Source organism: Chenopodium album, chromosome 18 (assembly GCF_948465745.1).
Source record: "Chenopodium album chromosome 18, dcCheAlbu1.1, whole genome shotgun sequence".
Classification (NCBI taxonomy): Eukaryota; Viridiplantae; Streptophyta; class Magnoliopsida; order Caryophyllales; family Amaranthaceae; genus Chenopodium; species Chenopodium album.
Genome location: NC_137851.1, coordinates 39958731 through 39986531, shown reverse-complemented (window position 1 = coordinate 39986531; position 27801 = coordinate 39958731). Strand labels below are relative to the sequence as shown.

At 39.0% G+C, this 27801-nt stretch overlaps 1 non-coding gene and 3 pseudogenes across 1 annotated transcript; all 4 read left to right on the top strand.

Annotated features, from left to right (window-relative positions):
• Nucleotides 1-785: 785 nt before the first annotated feature.
• LOC145593407 (5.8S ribosomal RNA) lies at nt 786-895 on the top strand (annotated as a pseudogene).
• Nucleotides 896-1129: 234 nt separating this feature from the next.
• Nucleotides 1130-4289, top strand: LOC145593378 (25S ribosomal RNA; annotated as a pseudogene).
• A 9082-nt stretch (nt 4290-13371) lies between these two features.
• Nucleotides 13372-15048, top strand: LOC145593373 (18S ribosomal RNA; annotated as a pseudogene).
• A 227-nt stretch (nt 15049-15275) lies between these two features.
• On the top strand, nt 15276-15431 carry LOC145593395 (5.8S ribosomal RNA). Its single transcript, XR_014102727.1, has one exon. It is a non-coding gene; the product is annotated as a 5.8S ribosomal RNA (ribosomal RNA).
• The last annotated feature ends 12370 nt before the right edge of the window (nt 15432-27801 follow it).

Here is a 27801-nt window from a genome sequence, read left to right as displayed (position 1 = left end):
ATTCCTAGTATCATGTTAGGATGCTCTTAATGCTTTCAAGTATCATGTTAGGATGTTATTTTATGCTTTCTAGTATCATGTTAGGATGTTATCTTATGCTTTCTAATATCATGTTAGTACAATGTTAGGTTTAAAGCTTTGATCTTTATTGTTTAGTGACATGCTAGGATTTGTTATTAATCTTGTTAGTATCATGCCTAGGATCTTGCTATTATTATTAAGCTTTATTATGCCTTATCATGTTATTATCATCGTCATTATTGTTATTGATTTATTATTATGTTGCTTGATTATATTTATCGTTATTGCTTGATCACACCTTTTATGATTGTTAAAGGAAATTTGTACTTGAAATCACGCTTAATAAGATAATTAATAATTTGGTTTAGGCTAATGTGATTTTAACTCAAGTGATCGCCAATAATAGTCTTATTTGTGCATTAATTTCAACCAACATAGATAAACAGGGTAGGTTTAATATAATGTTTGTATGTTATTCGAAAAGCGCACATGAATACGAGCAGAACAAAGTAGAGGCCCATTTTATAGAGCGGGTCCTTTCTTTTGTAGATTGGATTCGTACCCTCATCCCCGGACCCTGTTTGGTTCAAGACCTTATGGAGTAGTTGATGGTCCTTTTGGATTGTCTTTTGGGTTTACAAGTTCCTAAAACTTGTTGGCGACTCTTTTTGCTCTTTGTCTTTCCCTTTGGAACGCCACCGTACTTTAGTGTATGATCACAGTGGGGTTCAAGTTTTGGGTTATCATAATGCTTGAAATATTCCCTACAGTAGCAAAATGCGATACTTAGTGTGAATTGCATAATCCCATGAACCATCGAGTCTTTGAACGTAAGTTGCGCCCGAAGCCTTTAGGTCGAGGGCACGCCTGCCTGGCGTCACGCATTGCGTATCCTCCCCACTCACCTTGAGTGGGAGGGGCGGAGGATGATGGCGTCCCATGCCTCACCAGGTGTGGATGGCCTAAATACTGAGCCCCCGGTTACGTGCCGCGGCGCTAGGTGGAAGAAAAGGCCTAGCCTAGGATCCATCATAGTAGCGCACTTTGTACCTTTTGAGGACTTGCAGGACCCTTAGTTGCTTATCCTTAGGGGCGGTAAAACCGTTGGCGATCCCAAGTCAGGCGGGGCTACCCGCTGAGTTTAACCATATCAATAAGTGGAGGAAAAGAAACTTACAAGGATTCCCCTAGTAACGGCAAGCAAACCGGGAACAACTCTGCTTTAAAATCGGTCGGCTTTGTCGTCCGAATAAAAGTCTAGAGAAGCGTCCTCTACGACGGACCAGGCCAAAGTCCCCAAGAAAGGGGCTGCCAAAGAGAGTGAGAGCCCTGCCGTGCCCGAGCCCTTTCATACCACAAGGCGATGTCGCCGAGTCAGGTTGTTTGGGAATGCAGCCCCAAATGGGCGGTAAATTCCGTCCAAGGCTTAATACTGGCGAGAGACCGATAGTGAACAAGTACCGCCAGGGAAAGATGAAAAGAACTTTGAAAAGAGAGTCAAAGAGTGCTTGAAATTTTTGGAAGGGAAGCAGAAAGGGGTCGGCGATGCGCCCAGGTCAAATATGGAACAGCCATAAGCCGGCCCGCCGATCGACTCTGGGTGCAGACCGACTCAGATTGGGAGGGCGGCTAAACCCCGGTTTTCCGGGAGTGTCGTCCCCTCAATCGTGGCAGGCAGCACGCGCTGTCACGGCTTGCTTCGACGCTTGTGAACTCCAGTCGTCGGCTTGCGGGCCCCCCTTCGGCCCGTATTGAAACACGGACCAAGGAGTCTGACATGTGTGCGAGTCAACGGGAATGTAAACCCGTACGACACAAGGAAGCTAATAAGCGGGATCCCCTAGCGGGTGCACCACCGACCGACCTTGATCTTCTAAGAAGGGTTTGAGTGAGAGCATACCTGTCAGGACCCAAAAGATGGTGAACTATGCCTGAGTAGGGCGAAGCCAGAGGAAACTCTAGTGGAGGCCCGAAGAGATACTGACGTGCAAATCGTTCGTCTAACTAGTGTGTAAGGGCGAAAGACTAATCGAACCGTCTAGTAGCTAATTCCCTCCAATGTTTCCCTTAGGATAGCTGGAGCTCATTCACGAGTTTTATCAGATAAAGCCAATGATTAGAGGCCTCAGGGCGCAACTCCCTCAACCTATTCTCAAACTTTAAATAGGTAGGACGGTGCGACTGCTTTGTTGAGTCGTGCCATGGAATCGAGAGCTCCAAGTGGGCCATTTTTGGTAAGTAGAACTGGCGATGTGAGATGAACTAGAAGCCGGGTTACAGTGCCCAACTACGCACTAACCTAGATCCAACAAAGGGTGTTCGTCGATTAAGATAGCAAGACGATGGTCATGGAAGTCGAAATCCGCTAAGTGTGTAACAACTCACCTACAGAATCAACTAGCCCCAAAAATAGATGTCGGTGAAGCGCGTGACCTATACCCGGCCGTCAGGGGAAGTGCCTTGCCCCAATGTGTATGAGGGTGCAGCGGTCGCTGCAAAACTTGTGGCGTGAGCCAAGGAGGAGCGGTCGTTGGTGCAGATCTTGGTGGTAGTAGCAAATATTCAAATGAGAACCTTGAAGGCCAAAGAGCAGAAAGGTACTAAGTGAACTACACTTGCACATGGGTTAGTCGATCCTAAGAGACGGAGGAAGCCTGTCCGATACACGCGAGCTTTGAAAGGGAATCGGGTTAAAATTCCTAAACCGGAGACGTCGACAAGGGCCTCGAGAAGAGTTATCTTTTCTTTTTAATAGCCTGCCCACCCAGGAATCGACTCAATCAGAGTTAGGGTCCAGTGGCTGGAAGAGCACTGCACGTTTTGTGGTGTCCGGTCCTTGAAAATACAGAGGGCAAGGTCTCCAAGGTCTCAATATAGGCAAGGGTAGTCGGGAAAATGGATCCTTAACTTCGGGAAAAGGATTGGCTCTAAGGGCTGGGCACGGAGGTCCCAGTCCCAAACCCATCAGCTATTGGCGGACTGCTCGAGCTGCTTCCGTGGCGAGAATGGGTCGCCGCGTACCGGCCGGGGGACGGACTGGGAACGGTCCCTTCGGGGGCCTTCCCCGAGCGTCGAACAGTCAACTCAGAACTTGTACAAACAAGGGGAATTCGACTACTTAATTAAAACAAAGCATTACAATGGTCCTTTGGGATGTTAACGCAATGTGATTTCTGCCCAATGCTCTAAATGTCAAAGCGAAGAAATTCAACCAAGCGCGGGTAAACGACGGGAGTAACTATAACTCTCTTAAGGTAGCTAAATTCCCCGCGTCATCTAATTAGTGATGCGCATGAATGGATTAACAAGATTCCCATTGTCCTTGTCCACTATTTAGTGAAACCACAACCAAGGGAACGGGCTTGGTAGAATCAGCGAGGAAAGAAGACCCTGTTGAGCTTGATTCTAGTCCGACTTTGTGAAATGACTTGAGAGGTGTAGGACAAGTGGGAGCTTCAGCGCAAGTGAAATACAACTACTTTTAACTCTATTTTACTTACTCCGTGAGTTGGAATAAGGGCAATTCCCCTCCTTTTAGACCTAAGGTCCGCTTTACAGACCAATCCGGGCGGAGAACATTGTCAGGTAGGGATTTTGGTTGGGGCGACACATCTATTAAAAGATAACGCATGTGTCCTAAGATGAGCTTAACGAGAATAGAAATGTCGTTTGGAACAAAAGGGTAAAAGCTCGTTTGATTCTAATTTTCAGTATGAATACAAACCGTGAAAGCGCAGCCTAACGATCCTTTAGACCTTTTGAATTTAAAGCTAGAGGTGTCAGAAAAGTTACTAGAGGGATAACTGGCTTGTGGCAGCTAAGCGTTCATAGAGATGTTGCTTTTTTATCCTTTGATGTCGGCTCTTCCTATCATTGTAAAGCATAATTCACCAAGCGTTGGATTGTTCATCAAACAATAGGGAACCTGAGCTGGGTTTAAATCGTCGTGAGATAGGTTAGTTTTTCCCTACTGATGATAGTGTCTTAATGATAATTCAACCAAGTACGAGAGGGCTGTTGATTAAAAAAATTGGTCATCGTGATTAGTTGAAAAGCCAGTGGTGGAAAGATACCGTGTGCTGGATTATGACTAAACGCCTCTAAGTCAGAATCCGGGCCATAAGCGACGCATGCGCCCGTCGCCCGATTGCTGTCGTACAGTAGGGGTTTCGGACCCCAAGGGCACGTGTCATAATGTTAGAATCCGGCTCCTTTTGATGTATTAGATTCACTTTAGATGCTATCTTAGAGTTTACTTTATGTTTTCTAAGCTCGAGGTCCCATTATTGTGTTACTGTCAGTTCAATGTTCACTAGGGATTCTCCTTGTAATCAAATAAAGCTCTTTAGAGGGTGAATGATTAATTAAATCTTAAGCCTTCTACCAATTTTTGCCTTGCTTTTATGCTTGTCTGTTGTTAGACCTTTATAGATATTGTGTCATACTTGCATAATAGCTCCCCTCCAAACCAACTTGATGCACTAAAAACTCGTGGTTCGGACCCGCTTATTCTCGTCTTGAAGTATCGGCCGTCACAAGCCCCAACCACCCGCACTCCGTCGCCCAAATAGACACAAGTGCTCCTTTGATTTAATTGACCGCTTGTGTTGCTTTGTGCTCACAAGCCTCTCTTCCGCTCAAGGCTAGCGTTCATGCCGCCAAAAGGCTAGAGCGCGCCGCACGTTTCGGGGTCCAAACTCCCGGACCGTGACAGTTGGTATTAGAGCCGAGGTCCAAACCTCGTCGCAAGCAACCTGTGTAGGCACCAAGGAGGGCTACACGAAGATTGAATTCGTAGAAGAAAGGCTCGCTTGGCTCGAGGAGAAGGCGGACGAATGGTCCCAACTCCAAGTCGTGGTACACGAGCAAGCCGAGCAAATTGTGAGATTAATGGAAGATTCAGATGCTCTCCGTGAATAATTGCAATTTGTTCAAAGTTAAGCTGATGAAGCACTAGAGAAATGTGCTACCCTTATGCGCGATGTGGGCGAAGACGCACTTGGTGTTGGTGCGGCGAATATCAAGCCGCCCAAACCTCGCGACTACAGTGGCACTAGAGATGTCAAAGAAGTCGACAACTTCCTCTTCGACATCGAGCAGTACTTCCGAGTATGTCAATTGAGTGACGACCAGAAAGTGGATACTGCCATCATGTACTTGTCCGAAGATGCTAAGCTTTGGTAGCGCACCAAGCACGCAGACATCGAAGTAGGAAGGATAAAGATCGATACATGGGTGGAGTTCAAAGAGGAACACAAAGAACAATTCTACCCCGACAACACAGCCTTTGTTGCTCGGATGAAGTTGCTGGAGTACCGCCCAAAGGGCTCTCTTCGCGACTATGTGAAGGGATACTCGGTGATAATGTTGGACATCACAGACATAAACGAGAAAGATCATGTGTTCAACTTTGTCAATGGGTTAAAGGAATGGGCGCAGCGAGAGATTTTAAGGTAGAAGATTGATACCCTCAATGCTCCTATGTATGATGCTGAGAGATTGATAGACTACTCAGTCGGGAAGGGCCGTCAATCCGAGAATGATTCAAGTGGTACGTCAACACGCTCTAATAGCTCGACTCCAAGCTCTCAAAAGGGTGCACAGAACGACTCTCGAGTATCGTCCAACACCGTCAATACATATCTGTAGGGAATATTTCAAGCCATTAACCCCAAGCTTGAACCCCACTGTGATCTTGCACTTAAGCATGGTGGCGTCCAAAGGGAAGGAAGCTAGAGCAAAAGAGTCGCCAACAAGTTTTAGGAACTTGTAAACCGTTCACAAGGTGAAGATTACACCCCTTAACGATCTAGGAGATCGTCAACTCTAAAAGGTCTTGAACCAAATAGGGTTCGGGGATGAAGGTACAAATCCAACCTAAAAGAGATTGAACCTGCCCTAAAAATAGGCCTCTACTTTATTCTTCTCGTATTCATGTGCGCTTTCTGATTAGCACACAAACATTAGGTTAACCCTAAACCTGTTTATCTATGTTGGTTGAATATTAATGCACAAATAAACTATTATTGGCGATCACTTGAATTATAATCATATTAGCCCTAAACAAGATTATTAATTATCTTATTATGCGTGATTACAAGTACCAATTCCCTTTAATCCTGCATAAAAGGGCGTGATCAAGCAATAACAGTAATATAATATCAAGCAACATAATAATCATCACAATAATTATAATCATGTTAATAACAAAGCTTAAATATAATAGCAAGATCCTAGGCATGATACTAACAAGATTAATAACAAACCCTAGCATGTCACTAAGAAATAAATATCAAAGCCTTAGCCCTAACATGATACTAACATGATATTAGAAAAGAGTAAAAGGCACCCTAAACATGATACTAGAAAGCAATAATAACATCTTAACATGATACTAGGAATTAAACAAATTTAAACATGCTTTCTACAAGAATAGAGCAATAAGATTACATACTTTGATGCCTCGTACCTCTTTCTAATAACAAAATACACGCGTTAGTAACTTCAAGGAAAATATAAAATCAAACAATTAAATTAAATAATTGAAATAGAGATTAGGGACCAAACCCTCAGAAATTATAACCTTTCACGTCTAGGGCAAAGGCAAATTCGAACTCGGCTAGGTGTTTCTAGATCTCGTGAATGCGGAATTTTGTTTGTGAAAAGCTAGAGAGAGTTTAGAGAGAGATGATTGATTGAAGATGATGATTGAGAATTGATGGTTGTTGATTTTGTTGATTGAAAACGGAGGTTCAGGACCCTATTTATAAGAAAACAGTCCGGAAATAGGTAGAATTTGATAAGGAATAAAACACCACTCTGTCGCTGCAAAACCAACCTTGTCGCTTGGTGACAAGTATTGTCGCGTGGCGACAAGGCTTGTCGCGTAGCGACAATCCTGTCGTTTGGCGACAAGCTCTGTCGTGTGGAGACAAGGCTTGTCGCGTGGCGACGGGCTGGATTCCTACGCGCTTTCAAAAACGGAGTCCACTTATCAATCAAAATCGATTTGTAAAGTCCGTATGAAAATCGAAATCGTAATTTCCATAAAATAACATTTTATTCCAAATAAAACTTATCAAAATATAACTATTAATTGTACTTCTATTAGGACTAAAGAGAACCTTCTAGAGAATTCTAGAAGACTATAATTAATTCTAATAACTCTAGGAATAATAATTAACATTGGGCCTTCCCCTAGATCATCGGGCCGCATGTAAAGATCAAACCGGGCCCATTTTAGTATTTTGGCCATAACTTCCTCATTATTCATCGGAATTGGGCTTATAATATATCGTTGGAAAGCTCTTTGCAAGCCCCATCCAACTACACTATTATTGGACCCTTGTCATTGACCAACATAAAATGGATTGGCTGTTTTCATAAAATAGAGTTGTTTTCAAAAACAGAAAGAAGGAATTTTTAATAAAAACCAATCGCAACACTTGACCTTTCACACTTTCACCTCGTTCGATTATCATTCAACGCAAAAAGGTATTCATCACTGGGTTTGGTTTTGGGGAGACACATTTGGGTGTCTACAATACCATAGAAGAAGTGGGGGAGGTGATGCCCAGAGATCAACATCTACCCCCTCCCACATCTCTGGAAACTCTAAGGCCGGAAAGTCCTCGGCAAACACAAGGCCGATAAATTGCATTCTTTGTCGAGGCCCACACAAATGGTGGGAGTGCGAGCATAAAGAAGAGCTTGACAAGATCTAGAAGAGATTGTCATCCATGTCTGTTCAGGAGGCCCCAAGAGAGACCAGCAGCGATGAGGAGCCCACATGCAGGACGGGTTCCATGTACCGAATGAGTGCTATGAGAATGGTAGCACCTAAGGAAGAACCAAAAGTCCGATACCTATCGGCAATGCGAGTGATGGAGCCAAGGAAGAAGGCGACATAGAAGAAACAAGCTCGCGCCATAGACACCCAGAAGCGGGAGATGAAGCCTAGTGAGTCGGCAACATCCAAGATGCACCCCCGCCAAACTCAAAATCAGACACCCAGTTCGAAGCAAAGAGCGAAGAGCCTAGAGACACCAAAGAGGCACCAAAGGAGAACCACCCAAGAGAGAGGGGAAAACAGTGGTATGCGAAGGTCACGTATAGGGGATCACAGAAACAATGGTCACCAAAGAGGCACCAGCCACAACTTGAAGCTCACCACCACAGTCTTAAGGAAGCAGCTCCCCAACAAATGATCGTGGAAGCAGCTTTCCCCCAGAGCTCAACAAACACCACTCTTAGGAGGAAATTTAGAGATGAAGCTCTAACCAAGTTGTTTGAGCACAGCAACCCCAAAGACAAGCTCCTCGACAACAACGAAGATTCATCTCCAGAGTCAGCAAAGATTCAAGAAGTTAGCCGCATCAACGGCGCACTAGAGACTCAAGATAGTTTAGGATTTTCTAATTTTGATTGTAACTCTTGTAAGTCGACGAGGTCGTCGACAGCTTAAGTGGGGGAGGATGTTAGAATCCGACTCCTTTTGATGTATTAGATTCCCTTTAGATGCTTTCTTAGAGTTTACTTTATGTTTTCTAAGCTTAAGGTCCCATTATTGTGTTACTCTCAGTTCAATGTTCACTAGGGATTCTCCTTGTAATCAAATTAAATCTCTTTAGAGGGTGAATGATTAATGAAATCTTAAGCCTTCAACCAAGTGTTACCTTGCTTTTATGCTTGTTTATTGTTAAACCTTTATAGATATTTGATAAGTCTATTTTATATAGTATTTTACCCCCGTCCCTTGGTCATAATTAGTAGTGCTTTTGGCTCTTTAGAGCCACTTTTATTACTAATATGTGTTTTCTAGTGTTTTTGTAGTTTTGGTTGAGTTTTATAGGGAATTCCACTCTTGGAGCATTTTCCCGGGATTCTATGAAGCGGCTACGAGCATTGGAGGAGCACGACCATCTTTCATAGCCCAAGATCGGTTAGAGTCATCGAACCGGTGATTAAGGGCTCGACTTATGAGAAGATGAGGCATTGGACCGAATGATTAAAGCCCCAAGGAGGATATTTGGTTTGGGCCGAGTTACAAGCCTAAACAAGGAGTCCAAGTAGCCCGAAGGGTCTCCGCCCGAAGGCGGGCCCGATCAGGCGGTGTCGCGCCCGATGGCGCGCCCGATCGGGCGCGAGAAGAGAAGCTCACAAAAAAAAAAGGCGGGCCCGATCGGGCGGTGCCTTGCCCGATCGGGCGCGTGTTTCTGAGGAGAAGTTTAAGCGTCGTTTAAGTTGTTTTAATTTAGGATTTTCGAGCTTAGTTTTAGATACGCTTTTGTTAAGCAAGTTTAGTATTCTTTTTTCTCCTTTCCCTGACTCTCTCTCTCTTTCCCTCTCTAACTTTTCTCTCTCTCTCTCCTCTTAAACTCTAGTATTATTTTTTCTCTCTACAACTCTTTGTTTAATTTCATCTCTTGTTTCCTTCAACTTTGGTAACGATTTCTTCTCCTTTAATCTCAGCTATTTATTTTATTTCTTCCATCATGACTTGTTTAATTGCTTTGTTTAGTTTATGTTCGATTATGTCTGAGTAGTTTTCTTTCTAGGGTTTATGGGGATCCGTAAATAATATGAAGGGGTAATTTATTGTTGTTGATTGTCAAAGCTTGATTAATTTCCTATTGATTGATTTAATGCTCTGTGACTAGATTAGGCTTGATCTTTTATGCATGAGTTTGACAATATTGATTCGAGATTCGAGAGATGAGAATTGATGTTTAGGTCTAGTTTCAATAGGCAGGTTAATTTATAAATGGTTAAGTCGAGATTCGAGAGATGAGATTTAATACCAGTAGATTAATTCTGTGATTGTAATACGTAGCGAAAGCCCTTTATGATCTGATTAATTGATGCATTGATGATTGATTATTATGTTTTATCCTGTTATATTATTTATTGGTGAACCTATGCCCTAGGTCTTTTATTCCTTTATTTTCCTCCTACTTTTATTCCTTTCCACTTTTACTCCTAGTAGTTTAGTTCTCCTTTATAATAACAAATTGGTTACTTGATAATCTAGATTATATAGATTTATTAGGAATAAATTAACTTGTTTCCCTGTGGTTCGACCCTTCTTCCCTTTCTACATAGTTAGTGGATTTAAATATTATTTTTGATTAGGTGATTATGACTTTAGCCTATCAATATTGTTACATACTTGCATAATAGCTCCCCTCCAAACCAACTTCATACACTAAGAACTCGTGGTTCAGACCCGCTTGTGCCCGCCTTGAAGTATCGGCCGTTACAAGCCCCAACCACCTACACTCTGTTGCCCAAATAAACGTGAGTGCTCCTTTGATTTAATTGCCCGCTTGTGTTGCTTTGTGCTCACAAGCCCATCTTCCGCTCAAGGCTAGCATTCTTGCCGCCAAAAAGCTAGAGTGTGCCGCACGTCTCGGGGTCCAAATCCCGAACCGTGACATGTAGGCTAAGCTCGCGCGGTGGATGTACTGTGAGAGCCGCCTTGAAGTACAATTTCTATTAAGCGGCGGGTTGAATCCTTTACAGACGAATTAAATACGCGACGGGGTATTGTAAGTGGCAGAGTGGCCCTGCTTCCACGATCCACTGAGATTCAGCCCTATGTCGCTTCGATTCGTCCCTCCTCCCCCACCCTATTCCCTAAAAACACCTATTTTGGAAAACGATGTTAGTGATGCATTTCGTATGCTAAAAAATGCTAAGTACGGGATTAAGACAAGTCACAAAGCCTAAGTGTTGTGATGTTGGATGGTACAAGGGGCCGTGTGGCATGTGCACAAGACATGTGCACCTGATAGGACTTGGTTTCGGGCACTATTTACGACTCCCAAGGCCCTTAAGACATGATGATTAAGGATGAAGGAGATGGTTTCGGGCACTATTTATGACTCCTAAGGCCCTTTGGAAACCCATGGAATTACTTGGATGCATAATCTCGCCGGCTGAAAAAATGATGTACGGAAGCCAAATATGAAGGCAATACACAAAATTGGAGCTTTAGGAGGTGTCGGAACCCGGTGTTAGAATTTTACGGAACACTACAGGATGCATCCCGGGGTCATATAATTTTACGGAACAGGCCCCGTGAAAGCTTATAGGGAATACAAGAGGCATGTACGAAAACGGGTAAATTGACCGTTTTAAGGCAAATTGGATGGTTTAACCCACCCAATTGGACTCCTAGAGGATAAATATAGTGATGTCATATAAGTGTAATAATGTGATGTGAATTGACTATAATGATGTCAAATATATATATATATATATATATATATATATATATATATATATATATATATATATATATATATATATATATATATATATATATATAAAATATGATGTCATATAAGTATATTGAAGTGATGTGACTTGACTATAATGATTTCATGAAAGTATATATTGAAGTGATGTGACTGGACTATAATGATGTCATATTATGGAATTACATTTTTAATGATGTGATGTCATAATATAATGTGACTTGACAATAGTGATGTCATAAAAGTATAATTATACTATATAAGTGATGTAATATGGGTAAAATAGCGATGTCGTATAACCATAATAGTGATGTGGTTTGACATTAATAATGGAAATAAACACATGATATGATGTGATGATTGATTTGAAAATAGTAACTATGGATAACCATGTTACTATTCACATGTGTGTTGATTTATATGATGTGATGTGTTATGTTGATTGATATATTTGAACAAACTATTCATGTTTGTAATGTAAGTATCATATCTTATCTCATGTAAACCACCATCAACAACCCAAAGTGTCCCCTAAGCACCCTGTTTTGGGGTCAATCGCCACAATCTGGGTCCCGGTCCCGAACCTCGAAAAAAGAACAATAAGGGAAATATGTGATGTAAAAAGTGTTTAAAACCCATCCCCCTCTTATTCCTAACCTTTTCCCCTTCTTCTGCACTGTTTCAGCAAATTTTCATATTTTTCCAATTATCTCCTTTTTCCCGTATTTTTTCTTTTTGGCGCCCACAAGAAATATTTTTTGAAAAAATAAAAGTGTCAAAATGTAAATTGATACCCATTCTTTGGATTCCACAAAAAAAAGCGTGGTGTTATTATCACATTTTCACAAGTTTTGACCCATTATTATGTTACCGTCAGCAGGGTGTTCACTAAGATTTCACAAGAGGTACAATATAAAGCTCTATATGCGAAGGTGGGCAACTCAATGTTGAATAGCTATAATATAGTTATTCAATGTTGATTCCTTCTCCGGACCTGAGGTAGGTTGTAGACGCTAGAAAAATGCACAAAAAAAATCTCACTAGGGGCATATGACGGTGTTATAGCTTCGAGGCCGGGAATGTTGACCCGGCCATATGCTTGGATCGATGCGGGCGACCTCGAATCTATAAAGTCGATATTGTTTGTCTTGCCTTTGATTAATCGTCCCACCGTTGACGTTGTACTTTATGTTAGTTTAGGGTGTTTTCAACCATATTTTCTCGTAATGACTTTTGTTGTTGCAGGACTTGTAGTTCGGGGATTCACTCGACAAAGCAGTGGTACAACGCGACAAATATTCGTTGATGGAGAACTTGTGTGAGTTTGGGGATTTTGGCAAATTTACCGTCGGGAAACCTTGGCTAACTAATGGAACACCGTCTATTGCTTTATTTTAGTCGTCTACATAGGGTATCCGCAAAACGATGAGGAAGTAGTGTTAAAGGTGGCTTGATGCGGACTATAATCGAATACGGGCGAGGACGATTAGTTTTTGTGAGTAGTCCAATTCTTGATGTGTTGTTGCAGGAAATCATCGTAGTAGCGAGTCTAGACTGAGTTAACGATTTGAATTGTTTTTTTTATGTCTTACGGTGCTTGTTAAGGAATTCCGACGAATTATTGCAGTCATGTTTGTGGTTGTGGGTTGTACGCTCGGGATTTCTTGACATAGTGGTATGGAACACGTGTGAGTAGTGATCGATTTTTTTGGTTGGCGGGCACAATGCTTGTGCATCGAACCGCACGATGATAAACCTCTTCAGTGGTTGCTCCAATGCAGTAAGCCTTAGGCAAGGTATGGTTTTCTATGTTTAATTCCTAATGACGGTATTGATGTCCATGTAAATCTTTTGTTTCAGCCTGACATCCTTTTGGGTGTTTGGTGGACCTTGTAGCTGGGTCCATCCTCTAACCTTGACGACAAAAGTCAAGCATAGTTGGTTAGTAGTACGGTCTCTAGTTGTGCCTCGAGATGCAGAATGTTGAGAGGGAATGGGCGTTTTACGCTAAGCACGAATGACGTCCATGTACGAGTTGACTATCCATGTTAAAAGGGAGATCTCATGAGTGCCGGTGTCGAGCGAGGAGTGCTACCTGGTTGATCCTGGCAGTAGTCATATTTTGTCTCAAAGATTAAACCATGCATGTGTAAGTATGAACTAATTCTGACGGCAAAACTGCAAATGGCTCATCAAATTAGTTATAGTTTGGTTGATGATACCTGCTACTCGGATAACCGTAGTAATTCTAGAGCTAATACGTGCAACAAACCCCGACTTCTAGAAGGGATGCATTTATTAGATAAAAGGTCAACGCGCGCTCTGCCCTTTGCTCTGATGATTCATGATAACTCGACGGGTCGCACGGCCTTTTCGACGGTAGGATAGTGGCCTACCATGGTGGTGACGGGTGACGGAGAATTAGGGTTTGATTCCGGAGAGGGAGCCTGAGAAACAGCTACCACATCCAAGGAAGGCAACAGGCGCACAAATTACCCAATCTTGACACAGGGAGGTAGTGATAATAAATAACAATACCGGGCCCTTTGAGTTTGGTATTGGAATGAGTACAATCTAAATCCCTTAACGAGGATCCATTAGTGGGTAAGTTTGGTGCCAACAGCCGCGGTAATTCCAGCTCAAATAGCTTATATTTAAGTTATTGCAGTTAAATTGCTCTTAGTTGGACCTTAGGGTGGTACGACCGGTCCACCTTAGGTGTGCACCGGCCGTCTTGCCTCTTTCTCCGGTGATGCGCTCCTAGCATTAACTGGCCGGGTCGTGCCTTCTGCACTGTTACTTTGAATAAATTAGAGTGCTCAAAGCAAGTCTACACTCTATATACATTAGCATGGGATAACATTATAGGATTCTAATCCTGTTATGTTGGCCTTTGGGATAGGAGTAATTTGCCAAGGATGTTTTCATTACTCAAGAACAAAAGTTGGGGGCTCGAAGACGATCAGATACCGTCCTTGTCTCAACCATAAACGATGTCGACTTGGGATCAGCGAATGTTACTTTTAGGACGCTGCCAGTACCTTATGAGAAATCAAAGTTTTTAGGTTCTGGGGGGAGTATGGTTGCAAAGCTGAAACTTAAAGGAATTGACAGAAGGGCACAACCAGGAGTGGAGCCTACGGCTTAATTTGTCTCAACACGGGGAAACTTACCAGGTCCAGACATAGTAAGGATTGACAGACTGAGAACTTTTTCTTGATTCTATGGGTGGTGGTGCATGGTCGTTCTTAGTTGGTGGAGCAATTTCTTTGGTTAATTCCGTTAACGAACGAGACCTCAGCCTTCTAACTAGCTATGCGGAGGTATACCTTCGCAGCTAGCTACTTAGAGGGACGATGGCCTTTTAGGCCATGGATGTTTAAGGTAATAAAAGGTTTGTGATGCCCATAGATGTTCTGGGCCGCATGCGCACTACACTGATATATTCAACGAGTCTATAACCTTGACCGACAGGTCCGGGTAATCTTTGAAATTTCATCGTGATGGGGATAGGTCACTGCAATTGTTGGTCTTCAATGAGGAATTCCCAGTAAGCGCGAGTCATCAGCTTGCGTTGACTACGTCCCTACCCTTTGTACACACCGCTCGTCAGTCCTACCGATTGAATTGTCCGGTGAAAAGTTCGGATTGCGGCAACGTGGGCGGTTCGCCGCCGGCGACGTCGCGAGAAGTTCACTGAACCTTATCATTTAGAGGAAGAAGAAGTCGTAACAAGGTTTCCGTTTGTGAACCTACGGAAGGATCATTGTCTAAACTTGCCCAGCACAGCAACCAGAGAACATGTTTATCATGAACGGAGATGTGGAAAAAGCCCCATCCCTAAGCTGGGAAGGTACTCCGCCTCGGTGGGGTATCTTCTCAGCACAATAACGAACCCTGGTGCGGTCTGCACCAAGGAACATGGATACAAGTGTGCCCTTCTGCAGCTGGTTTTCCAGTTGTGGAGGTGGTACCAAGTATTATATATCATTAAACGACTCTCAGCAACAGATATCTCGGCTCTCGCATCGATGAAGAACGTATCGAAATACGATACTTGGTGTGAATTGCAAAATCCCGTGAACCATTGAGTCTTTGAACGCAAGTTGCGCCTGAAGCCTTTAGGTCGAGGGCACGCCTGCCTGGGAGTCACGCATCGCGTCTTTCCCCACCCACCTTGAGTGGGAGAGGCGGAGGATGATGGCCTCCCATGCCTTACCGACTGTGGATGGCCTAAATACGGAGCCCGGGTTACGAAGTGCTGCAGCGATAGGTAGGAGACTAGGCCCAGCCTAGGATGCATCATAGTCGCGCACTTTATAGCTTTTGAGGACTCGTAGGACCCTTAGTTTACTTGCCTTTAAGGTCGGTAAAATCGTTGCGACCCTAGGTCAGGCGGGGCTACCCACTGAGTTTAAGCATATCAACAAGCGGAGGAAAAGAACCTTACAAGGATTCCCCTAGTAACGGCGAGCAAACCGGGAACAACCCAGCTTTAAAATTGGGCAGATTTGTCGTCCGAATTGTAGTTTAGAGAAGCGTCCTCTGCAGCGGACCGGGCCCAAGTCCCCTGGAAAGAGTCTGCCAGAGAAGGTGAGAGCCCCGTCATGCCCGAACCCTATCGCACCACAAGGCGCTGTCGCAGAGTCGGGTTGTTTGGGAATGCATCCCCAAGTAGGCGGTAAATTCCGTCCAAGGCTAAATACTGGCGAGAGACCGATAGTGAACAAGTACTGCGAGGGAAAGATGAAAAGGACTTTGAAAAGAGAGTCAAAGAGTGCTTGAAATTGTTTGGAGGGAAACGGATAGGGGCCGGCGATCCGCCCCGGTCGGATGTGGAATGGCCATACCACCGATCGGCTCGGGTTGTCAGGGAGCTTTGTCCCCTCGATCAGCGCGCACTGTCACGGCGTGCTTCGGCACTTGCGCGCTCTAGGCATCGGCCTGCAGGCCCCCCAATTCTGGCTGTCTTGAAACACGGACCAAGGATTCTAACATGTGTGCGAGTCAACGGGCGAGTAAACCCGTATGTCGCAAGGAAGCTAATTGGCAGGATCCCCTAACGGATGCACCACTGACCGATAAAGATGTCTATAAAGTACCAAGAATGAGTTTTGAATCTATTTTGAAATTCATGAAATATCGTGATGTCATATAAGTGTAATAATGTGATGTGACTTGACTATAATGATGTCATATATACATAATGATGTAATATAAGTATATTGAAGGGATGTGACTTGAGTATAATGATTTCATGAAAGTATATATTAAAGTGGTGTGACTGGACTATAATGATGTCATATTATGGAAGTACATTTTTAATGATGTGATGTCATAATATGATGTGACTTGACAATAGTAATGTCATAAAAGTATAATTATGCTATACAAGTGATGTAATATGCGTAAAATAGTGATGTGGTGTAACCATAATAGTGATGTGGTTTGACAATAGTAATGGAAATGAACACATGATATGATGTGATGATTTATTTAAAAATAGTAATTATGGATAACCATGTTACTATTCACACGTGTGTTGATTGATATGATGTGATGTGTTATGTTGATTGATATATTAGAACAAACTATTCATGTTTGTAATATAAGTATCATATCTTATCTCATGTAAACAATCATCAACAACCCAAACTGTCCCCCAAGCACCCTGTTTTGGGGTCAATTACCACATTCTCGGTCCCGATTCCGAACCTTGATGAGTGACATTTATGCACTCTTAGGAAGTAGTTTTAGAGTCATTATCGGGCTCGGTTTTTCTTATTTTCCCTTTTATTCTCTTATTTTCTATTTAATAAAGTTTCTCTTTTATTTTGGTATTTTGTAGTGTTCTAGTTTAATTTCTTTATTTAATTAGTTTTAGTTTATTTTCTTATTTTATTTGCTTCGGATTTATTTTATTTCGTTCTTTTTCCTTGTTACTTTCATGTTTTATTTAGCTTTATGTTTATTTTGTAATTTTATTTGATTTTATTTACTTGTATAGTTTTATTTAATTTTGCTAGTTTTAGTTTTATTTATCTTATTTTCTCTTTTACTTTATTTATTTTTATTTTATTATTTTATTTTATTTGTCTCAGTTTCACCCTCAGTTTTGCTTGGTGTTTGTAGGTATGGTTCGGGTTGAGTTATGTGATGTAATTAATCATATCATTTGGAGCTTTGGGTCCGAATCAAGTGCCTTAACCGTCACCCCACCTTTTTCTTAACCTCACATTCTGCTCCAATTCACACCCACCAATTCGCCACACCTGCTCACCTTCTCACAGCCCGCATAACTAATCGAGCAGCCACCTTCCATCAACTTCCCCTGCTCCCTGCCATCAATTCCCCTACACCTCTCCGCGCAACCACAGAACACCTGCATCAATTGCTGCCTCCATTCGCCACCAATAACCACTCACAGATGCGTCCAATCACCGCCCAAACTCCGACCACTATTGCCGCCCACGCTTCAGCGAATTCCGGCCACCACTCTTCATCATTTCCCAAACCGAGCAACCACTTTCGAACCTCAATAAAGCCCCAATTTGATTGGAGCTTTTCGCGGGCGCATAGCCTTGTGAGAAGACGCGCAATTGAAGTGTTGAAATCAGATTGTAGGTAGTAGCGAATGCACAACCTTTACGCGACGTCTTCGCGGGCGCGCATATCTAGGTTCAATTTGAACATATCTCGAGCTTCGCACGTGATTATTAATGATGATGAAAGGTGGCGATTGAAGATGATAATTGCTGACGATGATTGATGATGGAGTATGAACGGCGGTGATGAAGATTCAAGAGCAGCCAAAACATCGAAGAAGAGGGGTATGGGGGTCTGATGAGTTTTGTGGGGATTTGTTTGTTTTGTTTTTAATTTCTTTTCTTTTAATTTTCTTTTTATTTTCCCCCTTCCTTTTTTTTCACATTTCTTTCTTTATTTTCTTTATTTTATTTATTTCCTTTCTTTTATTTTTCTTATTTTCCTAGCTTTGTATAAATACCCATTTTTAGGGTAATTAAACAATCATCTATTATTCTATTTTTCTTAATTAGTTTTAGGAGAGCTTCTCTCTCTAGGTTTAGATTAGGGTTAGAGTAATTTAGAGAGAGAAAGTGAGGGTTTCTCCATTGTTGAATTTGGATTTTGAAGAAGAAGCTTAATCAACCTCTTTGTAGACCTTCAACTTCAATCAATGAGCATATCCTTACTCTTTTCTCTTTATCTTGCTATTTTATTCTTGTTTTAATTAAGTTGTTACTATTGCTTGTTAATCATGTTAATGCTTGGTTATTTATTAATTAATCTTGGTGTTGGCATGATTAGTGAGTAATTTCCACATTAAGGGGATGGTTGTGGTGTAGTTGGATCTTGATCATGTTTTAAGGTTTGGTGTTGATTTGTTTGTGATTAAAGTCTTTATATGCTTGATGTTCTTCAATCTACTTGCAAAATGCATGTTGTTAATTAGTTGATTAAGGATGAATTATTGCTTGATGATGCAATAGCGGACCTAGCAAGATTTATTTGTATCCATTGTTATTTGATTGCACCTCCTAATATGGTTCTGATGTGATAACATAGAGGCTATGTTAGGAGAAGCCAGTTGACCCTCACAGGTGTCTAGATTGGACCTTACTTCGATATTCAAGCACGTTTAGTTCATGATTAATTCAACTTCCATTCTTTTGTTTATGCTTGAGTGAATGCTATACCTAAACCATTTCCCTTTGTGTTCTAATTCTTGTTTTAGCATCTTTAGACTTTTAGTTTACTTATCCCCTATTTCGGACTAGCTTAGTTGTTGATAATATTTGGTGGTGTTTAATCGTTCCCTGTGGTTCGACCCCTATGCTTGTCTTATACTCGTATTAGGTTTGTTTAGGTTGTATAAATTGTATTTGATCTAGGGATAGGCATTTGACGACGCGTTTATTCCCTTGTCAAATTGGCGCCGTTGCCGGGAAACGGCTTCCATTACTATTATGTTATCTTATTGAGATTAGTCCTTTGTATATAATTTTCATTTTATTAGTTGGTTTTTCTTTGTGTTGCTTTTGTTGAAAAAAAAATGCCATGTTTTTCTTTTCCTCCATATGATGATTAGTCTTTTTATACCTACTTCCATAAACTTATAAGACTTTTGAACTATAATAGTTGTAATCCTTGTGAGGCTTGTGAGATTTGTTATTATGGCATGAATGAACAAACGAGATATGAAGTTGAAAGAAGGTTTAATGGCGAATTTCGAGCATTAACAGTTCATGATGCTTGGAACTTTTTTGTATGGTTTGCTAGGGATGTACGCAATAAGGCATGTAATGTTGCTAATTTTGATTCTCAATATGATAATATTTCTAGTGGTGGCATGAATCCCCATGGTTTGTCTTATGATCCCATTTGTGAACCTAGAACAAGTGATTTCAACTCTTTTTCTCCTATTGTTGATGATGAATCTCATTTGCTTGATTATGTCCCCTTTCCCCAATGTGATGATGCTCATGTTAATAATATGTATGCTCCTTCCTCTTCATCTTCTTGTTCTTACATGGCACCAAATCATTCCCCTTATGCTTATAATGAATCTTTTTATGAGGGTCATTCTATTGTAAATTTGATGGAAGAGAAGATATGAAGATGATGGAGAAGGATAATGAGATGAGAGAAGTTCACCTAGAAAGAGAAAAAGAATTTAACAAGGAGATGAAAGCTAGGATGGAGGCGCTTGAGAGCCAAATCTCCCACCTAGCTCAAGCTCGAGCTATTTCCCCTTCATCTTCTCCCTTCCCCCATATAAGTGAGGATCCTAATAGAGAGCATTCGAGTGATGGTGAAGGAGTTGAGAGTGAAGCTAATGTTGAATTTTTGAGCCCTAACCCCCTTTACCATTTTGATGAGTCTCAAGTGTATGTTTATGACCCTTCAATCTATGAGTATATAGACTCTTTTGAGGTAATGTCCCAAATGTTTTTCGAGAGTCATATGAGGACTTATAGATTATTGGATGATTTCATCGAGAATTTTTCTTGGGACTTAGATGAGGTTAAGATGAATCTACCTCCATTCATGCACGATTTTGGGACCTTTGCCCTCATTATTGATGTGAGATCCTGTGGTGAGGGAGTAGCTACCCCTTTTCCCTTTTCTCGTACACCTATCTTCCAAAGGTTTAACCATATCCCTTACTATTCTATGTTCTTCCCTTCTTTTCTCAAAGAACCTCTTAGGGATCCTCTTCCTATTCATGCTTTTGAAGCCCCTAACTCTTTGGTTGTTGATGAGGAAAAGAGTTATAATGTCAACCATAAAGATTTTTATGAGGGGAATTTGCCTCCCTATTTTTCTTTTTCTTCTTCCTCTTCTACTTCTTCTTCTTATTTTCTTGATTTTTCTTTTGATTCTTTTACTTTTTTTTTTCCCCCTTCTCCTAAGCATAGAGTTTTCTTGAACTTTATGTTTGCTTGTCATATGGGCATCGCGTATGCTCTATATCTTGATATGTTTGCCGGTGCATATGACAAGCTTTTGCGCTCTTTGTCGGGTTATTTTCTGGATTGGTCATGCTTGAACGTTAAGCAAGCCTTTCTCGGGAAGTAACCCGTGTTTTATTGCTTTCTTTCCTTTTCTTTCTTTTACGTTTTTCATTTTTTCTTTTTCTCTTGTGTATGTGTATAGGTACTTAATGCATATACTCATGTGCAAAGATTTTGGATTGAGAACCTTGAGAAGAAGCGCACCAATGATTGCTTGCATTTGGAAAAGCACAAAAGACGAGAAATTAGATGAAAATGTGAACAATGTGCTCAATTGCGGGTTTCAACACCCACCTCGAATATGGTTTACTCTTTCCTTCTTCCCTCATCTTAGATTTGCTTTCTTATATGCATGTGGATTGAATGAATTATGATTTGTTGTGTGGATGTGGTTTCTTTCTTCCCCTCCCTCCCACCCTTTGTGCCTTTATTTTGAGCATTGAAGACAATGCTTCATTCTAGATTCAGGGAGTAGCTATTCACTAACTTGGGGGGTTATCTATATCTCTTGGTTGTTCCTTAATCCATAGCCTCTTGATTGCTTGATTTATTTCTCTCATACTTGCCAAAGTCTATTATTGAGATTGGTTTTCTATGTTTGGATAGCCATAAGAGCCTTATTGAGTTGACTTTTGGTGTATGTAGTTTTGATTGATCATGCTTTCTTCTTGCACAATTGTATATGCATTCATGAGTATTGTTGTTTTTGTGAATATTCGTGTGTATAGTGTCTTTCCATGGCATTTAAGGCAAAGTTTCAAAATGTTTTGTTTCAATCTTGGACACATTCGGGCTTTATACAGTACTAGAAAATTGGTCTTTAGTATCAGAAAATTTAGTATCAGATAGTATTTCAGATACTAAAAAAGTCAATAGTATCAGATAATTTTTTTTTGACACTAATTCCTATGTTTTAACACAAACTAAGTATTAGAATTTACTATAATGTCAGATGTTTTTTGATGCGATACAAATGATATTGTAGTATTAGTAACGTTTTGATACTAATTAGGTTTTTACTATCAAAAATAATTTCGTTACTAATAGACACTTGTTGTAACAAATTTTTCCGATACTAAAGCCCATTAGAATATCTCTTTTGAAAAATTCATTAACTCGGTGTTGGTGGCACATTGAAATTTTAAGAAATTTGAATTAGGCGCATGATTTTTTTTTTTTTTTTTTTTTTTTATTTCCCTCCTATTTCAATACCCTACAATATATTAAACGAAACCCTTAAGAAAATAGCCAACAAACTTTTTCAGCCATCTCTCCCTCTCAACTCTTTAATCTCCAGGGGCGGATCTAGGGGGGGTTCAAGGGGGTTCATTGAACCCACAGATTTTTCGGAAAAAAAATTATAAGTTTTAATTTTTTTTTTTAAAAAAAAAAATGAAAAAAAGGGTTAAAAATAATTTATGTGAGATAAATAATCAAATGTTAAAGCCTGGCACATTGGTAAGGGAGTGATTGTTAGAGCATTGAATCTCCTCCTTAGGTCTTGGGTTCGATTCTTGCTGCCCTCATTTTATGTTTTTATTTTTTTTTTGATATTTTTTTCCGAGTTCTTCTGTTCTTTATGAGTTTGTGAGACCTCTTATTCCTCTACTCCTCTTAATTCTTAAATCTTTATTTAATGGTTAATCTCATTTTATGTTTTTATCTTTCTTTTTTGTAATTTTTTTCCGAGTTCTTCCGTTCTTCGTGAGTTTGTGAGACCTCTTATTCCTCTACTCCTCTTAATTCTTAAATCTTTATTTAATGGTTGATTTTATTAAAATTAGTGATAATTAGTTAATTACATACTGATTTTTTTAATTGGTTTTGATATATTGTTGAATACTTGAATTGTTGACAAATTGAATTGTAGAAACTTAGAATTTAAAATTTTTACTTGGTCTTTTAATTGATAATTAGAAGAAGTTTACATTGTTAAATTTGTGTTTATTGGGGGCTTGAGATTTTTTATTTTTATTTTTATGTGTAATATTGATTTTTTGCAATAGAAATATAGATTTATAGAAGTAGTAATGTATTAGCACGCTTTAATTTCAAACTATGAAAACTCGAAAAATGCTTTTGTAGGTGTTTTTTTTTTTTTTTTTTTTTTTTTGTAAAATCCATCCATTTGTAATTAAAAAAAAAAAATGAACTTATGTATTGAATATTTAGTTAATATATGATCATCATTTTTTTAAAAATTCCGAACCCACAGTTCGGAATTCCTGGATACGCCACTGTTAATCTCTATTAACCCCTTTCAGCTATCTTTCCCTCTCTTAATCTCAAATTTTCAACACCTTCTTTCTGATGATGTGGAAAGTGTCGGTGAACGACCAATGCGGCCCTTTCCGTCCCGGCGACTGTCATCATTAACACCGTCATAGTCAAGTTGAAAGCCACCATTTTCGACACTGGACAAGCTTCAACAACCTCTATATCTTGCTCGAAAACCCTGCTCTTTCATCGATCGTTGACTACCAACCATGTCCTTAAACAAGTAATTCTTTCTCTTTTTTTCACTCTTTTTTAACAATTAATTCAATTTATGAAAATAAACCCTAATTTTTCTTTGGTGATAAAATTTGAGGTTTCGATTTATGAACTTAATTAGAGTTTTAGTCAAGCAATTAGATGCCACATACTCCCGCATTCTATGTTGAGAAAATGTTTGTGGATTGACGGAAAAACGATGATTGTTGGTTCTTGAATAAGGTTAGTGCGAATTGTAATTTTGAGTATTGAATAGGGAAGTTGAAGAATTCTTATAGATCAAGTAGGAGGTGTTAGAACTTTTGAACATTTTTAAATTTTTACATTTTGCTTTGCATTTAATCCTTGCTAAATTAAAAGCCAAAATTACCTAAACCTATTTTGTTATTTGTACAATTGGACTGATTTATGATGGATGAGCTGATAGTTTATGTAAGCTGCTGCTATTATTTTTTATTATTATTATTTACTCTAATTTTACTTTGTTGCTTGATTTATGTTGGATTGTTCCAAGTACTACTTGATAACTCTGCAAATTATTTATTTAAAATTACGATTTATGGTGCAAATTGTCATAGAATATTGGAACAGGTACAAATAAATTGAGATTGTTATAGCTATAAAGTTTTTGAATTTGAATGGTGATCTGACTTTCTTGTTCTCTAATCTCTATTACATAGTATAAAGAAGGGGTTTAGTTGTTCTATTCTAGCAAATATTTATTATTCTTAACAATCGTCATTCATTGTTGTCTTTAGTTTGGCTAGTGGAGCATGGTTTAGTTTATTACTAATGAATACACTTTTATCTTTTTATAGTGTAAACTTTCTTATGTCTATTAATGAATTTAATTGGTTTATGCAGCAAGCCAGCAATAGAGAGAACAATGTGAGTATACTTTTTTTATAGGAAGATTATCCTGTAACTCACTAAGGAAATTGCTCGAAACAAGGAGGAAAACATCAGAGATTACCACGTGGATTTTTGTTGTGAGCACTTGATCTGAGGTAAGATCTTATAAAAATTCAATAGAAAATGTATATCTTTGATTGAATTTTATTTTTATTTTTGTTTTAGGGGGTATTTAAGATGACTAACACCTTCATAGCTTGTTAGGTGGAGGAGCTATTATTATGTCTCTGTTGGACAAATTGGTGCTACATTTTCCTCTCTTGATGGATACGCATATCATATCTTGTTTATCGTCCTATAGTTCATGTTAGAAAAACTTCATGAGTTTCTCCATTTTGTCTTGTCTTCTTCATAGAAATTTAAAATCTTCAAATAATAGTATATTGAATTGCGTATTATTTCTAACTCACTTTCAATATTGATTGCTTGTTGAGTTACCAATTGTTATGTATGCTCAAACTATATACTACATTTCCCACCATACTTAAGAAATTAAATTACAATAGATGATAGAAAACTATTTCTGTGACTTTATTCCTTGTTCAATCTTGTCTAGAGTATTGTTTAATTTTTAAAGCTTGTCCTTGTCGTATCTGGTTATGTATTATTGCATGTTGCCTTCATTACATGATGCTTCAGATGTTAATTATGTTGAAGGCTTTTACATGTGATGCTTTTTCTCATTTCCAATCGCAGCTTAAATCTTTTGATGATCTAGAATGTCCAAGTTCAATGATCGATGATGAAGACTTGAAGAGTATAGGTTTTTGGAAATTAAGTATCTATTGTATACTTTTGTTAAGAATAAGTAATGTTACAAGCATGTATACATCAAATTTTGTACTCGAACAACTTTATGTAAAATTGTGTATGTATATATATATATATATATATATATATATATATATATATATATATATATATATATATATATATATATATATATATATATATATATATATATATATATATATATATATAACTTTTGTACAAGTACTTGACTTGTGTATTTAATTTTGAATCATGTATAAATTGGTTGAATAATGATATTAGAAAATTTGATACTCTCTCCGTTTCATAATGTTAGTTCCATATGAAATCAATCACATAAAATAAGAAAACAAATATATTTGGAATCTAACATTAAAGTACAACATAATTCATAATTAGTTTACCTTATTTAACTTTTTTGATTTTTTATTAGGAAAGCACAAGTCATAATTGCATAATTTAAGGTAAAAATTTTCTTACTTAGAGTCATGTTATCAATGATACACAATCAATTAATTCCAAAAAAAATCAAGTTATAAATGAAATATATTCAATATGGGTAGATCTTTTTGAAACGTCCAAAATAGTATATGGAACTAACATTATGAAACAGAGGGAATGCTAAACAATCTTTAGCATCTTAACATTTCTAATACCCTAGAGAATTATTGGTTAGTTAGTAAATCTTTAGTATCAGAAATTTCGGATACTAAAGAGATTTTGTAAAACTAGGAAAAAGTATTGCATCAGTAATTTCGGACACTTTAGGGATGTTTTAGTATCAAAAACTAATCTGATACTAAAGATTTAACTCTTTTGTATCAAATATTTTTGACACCGTAGTATATATATAGTAACGGAAGAATATTTGATACCACAAGACATGATATTTGTATTAAAACTTCGGATACTAGTTATCCGATACTATTGATGTATCAGATACTATAGGCGCCCTTTTTTAGTATAGGATTATAAAACCGATACCAACACATTAGCCACGGAGGTACTAGTATCGGTTGAGTATCGGAAATTATTTCCGATACTAATGACCTTTGGTAACGGAAAGTATACCTTTAGTATTGAAAAATTTCCGATACTAAAGACCAATTTTCTAGTAGTTAGCACCTAGAATACTCTATTTCCTAGTTGTTAGAGGTTTTCATGCACTTGGATGTCGGGGTTGGTTCACACATATAACATTGCCAAGGTAGTAGAACTTAAGGGCTATGCATGAGACCTTAGCTCACTTGGTTTGTGGTAAGATGGTTATCGCTCTCTAGCTAGTTGAAGCTTTAAAGGTAATTTGTGCTATTCCACTACCGTCATTCTTGTGAGGATGTATCGATATTGTTCTAGCCTTCTACATTTCTTGCATGTGTGGCGTTTGGATTCTTGGCATTACTAGCTCATATCGAGAATTTGGCTTGATTCTACCCGAGATCAAGACCGCACTAACCTAGGGGAAGACGAAGGCAATTAGGATTTTTGTTTTGTTTTATTATTTTCTATTCTTTTTATCTTTTGCATTTGCTTTAGTACCCCAATTTGAGCTTTTTTCCCTTCTTTGGCATCACCACATTACAAACCAATGGACCTTCGCTTTATTTTCTCCTTTATTACTTTTTGTGAAGCATTCTTGGGACTTGATTTGTATGTTTGGTTAATGAAAGTGAGAAAAAGAATGAAAAAGAAGTGAAAAAAATGAAATTTTGGTACTTGTGATTATATTTGTTATGTTGAATAGTTAGCAAATGAGAAGAAAAGAAAGGAAAGTAAGAAAAAGCCGCTCAAAGTTAAAAGATGCGAGAGCAAAGAATAAAAAGAAATAAAAAAAAAGTGAAAAATATTGAGAAAATACAAAAATATTTGTTATTTTGTTGAAAAAGAATATGCTTGGGGGAAGAGTTGTTTTGTGATCTATTGCTAGAATTTTTTATTTGAAAGTTGGTAGTTAATTGAGTTTGAATTGAGGAATGATCAACCTTGCTTCACTTCTAAGTTCACCACCAATTTCCAAGTTTATTTCCATACCCTTTACCCTAGCCTAAACGTTTCAATCCTTTTTAAGACCTTTTGACCTTAGTGAGGTTTAGTTACTACTGGTGGAGGGTAATCAAGCCAAGCCTATTGAGCGAGCTATCGATGCCAAGATGTGGGGTAGCCTAAATGTTTTTCATTGTTTATTTCTTCCGATTCCTTCGAGGAATCTCGAGATATCACCCTAAAAGTGGATGCAAAACTAGTGAGAACGCGGAAGTTTGTTTGGAGTTAAGGAGGAATGTAAGTCCCTCTAAGTTCTCTACCCTTTGCATGCTTTATGTGTGTACCAATCTTAGATATTCTTTTGCTTGGCTATCTTTAATGTCTAGAAGGATTGTATTCTTGTGCACTTAGCCCGTCGTTTGTGTTTGGTTTGAAATATCAAAACTTGAGTTTTCTTGATTTCACTTTTGCCTTGAATGTTATGTATTGCCAAGAGTTGTCTTAGTAAACCCTCACGAGAGCTTACTCGTCCTCTTTGGCGACTTTGGGGTTTAAAGGGCTTGATGTATACGCTAAATGCATTCGTGATTCCTACGACAATAAGTTAAAGTACATTCTTTCTATCTTATTTTCTTTGCTTGAATAGGACGAGCAAAAACTTAACTTGGGGGAATTTGATGAGTGACATTCATGTCACTCTTAGGGAGTAGTTTTAGAGTCATTTTCGGGCTCGATTTCTCTTATTTTCTATTTAAAAATTTTCTCTTTTATTTTGGTATTATGGAGTGTTCTAGTTTAATTTCTTTATTTAATTAGTTTTAGTTTAT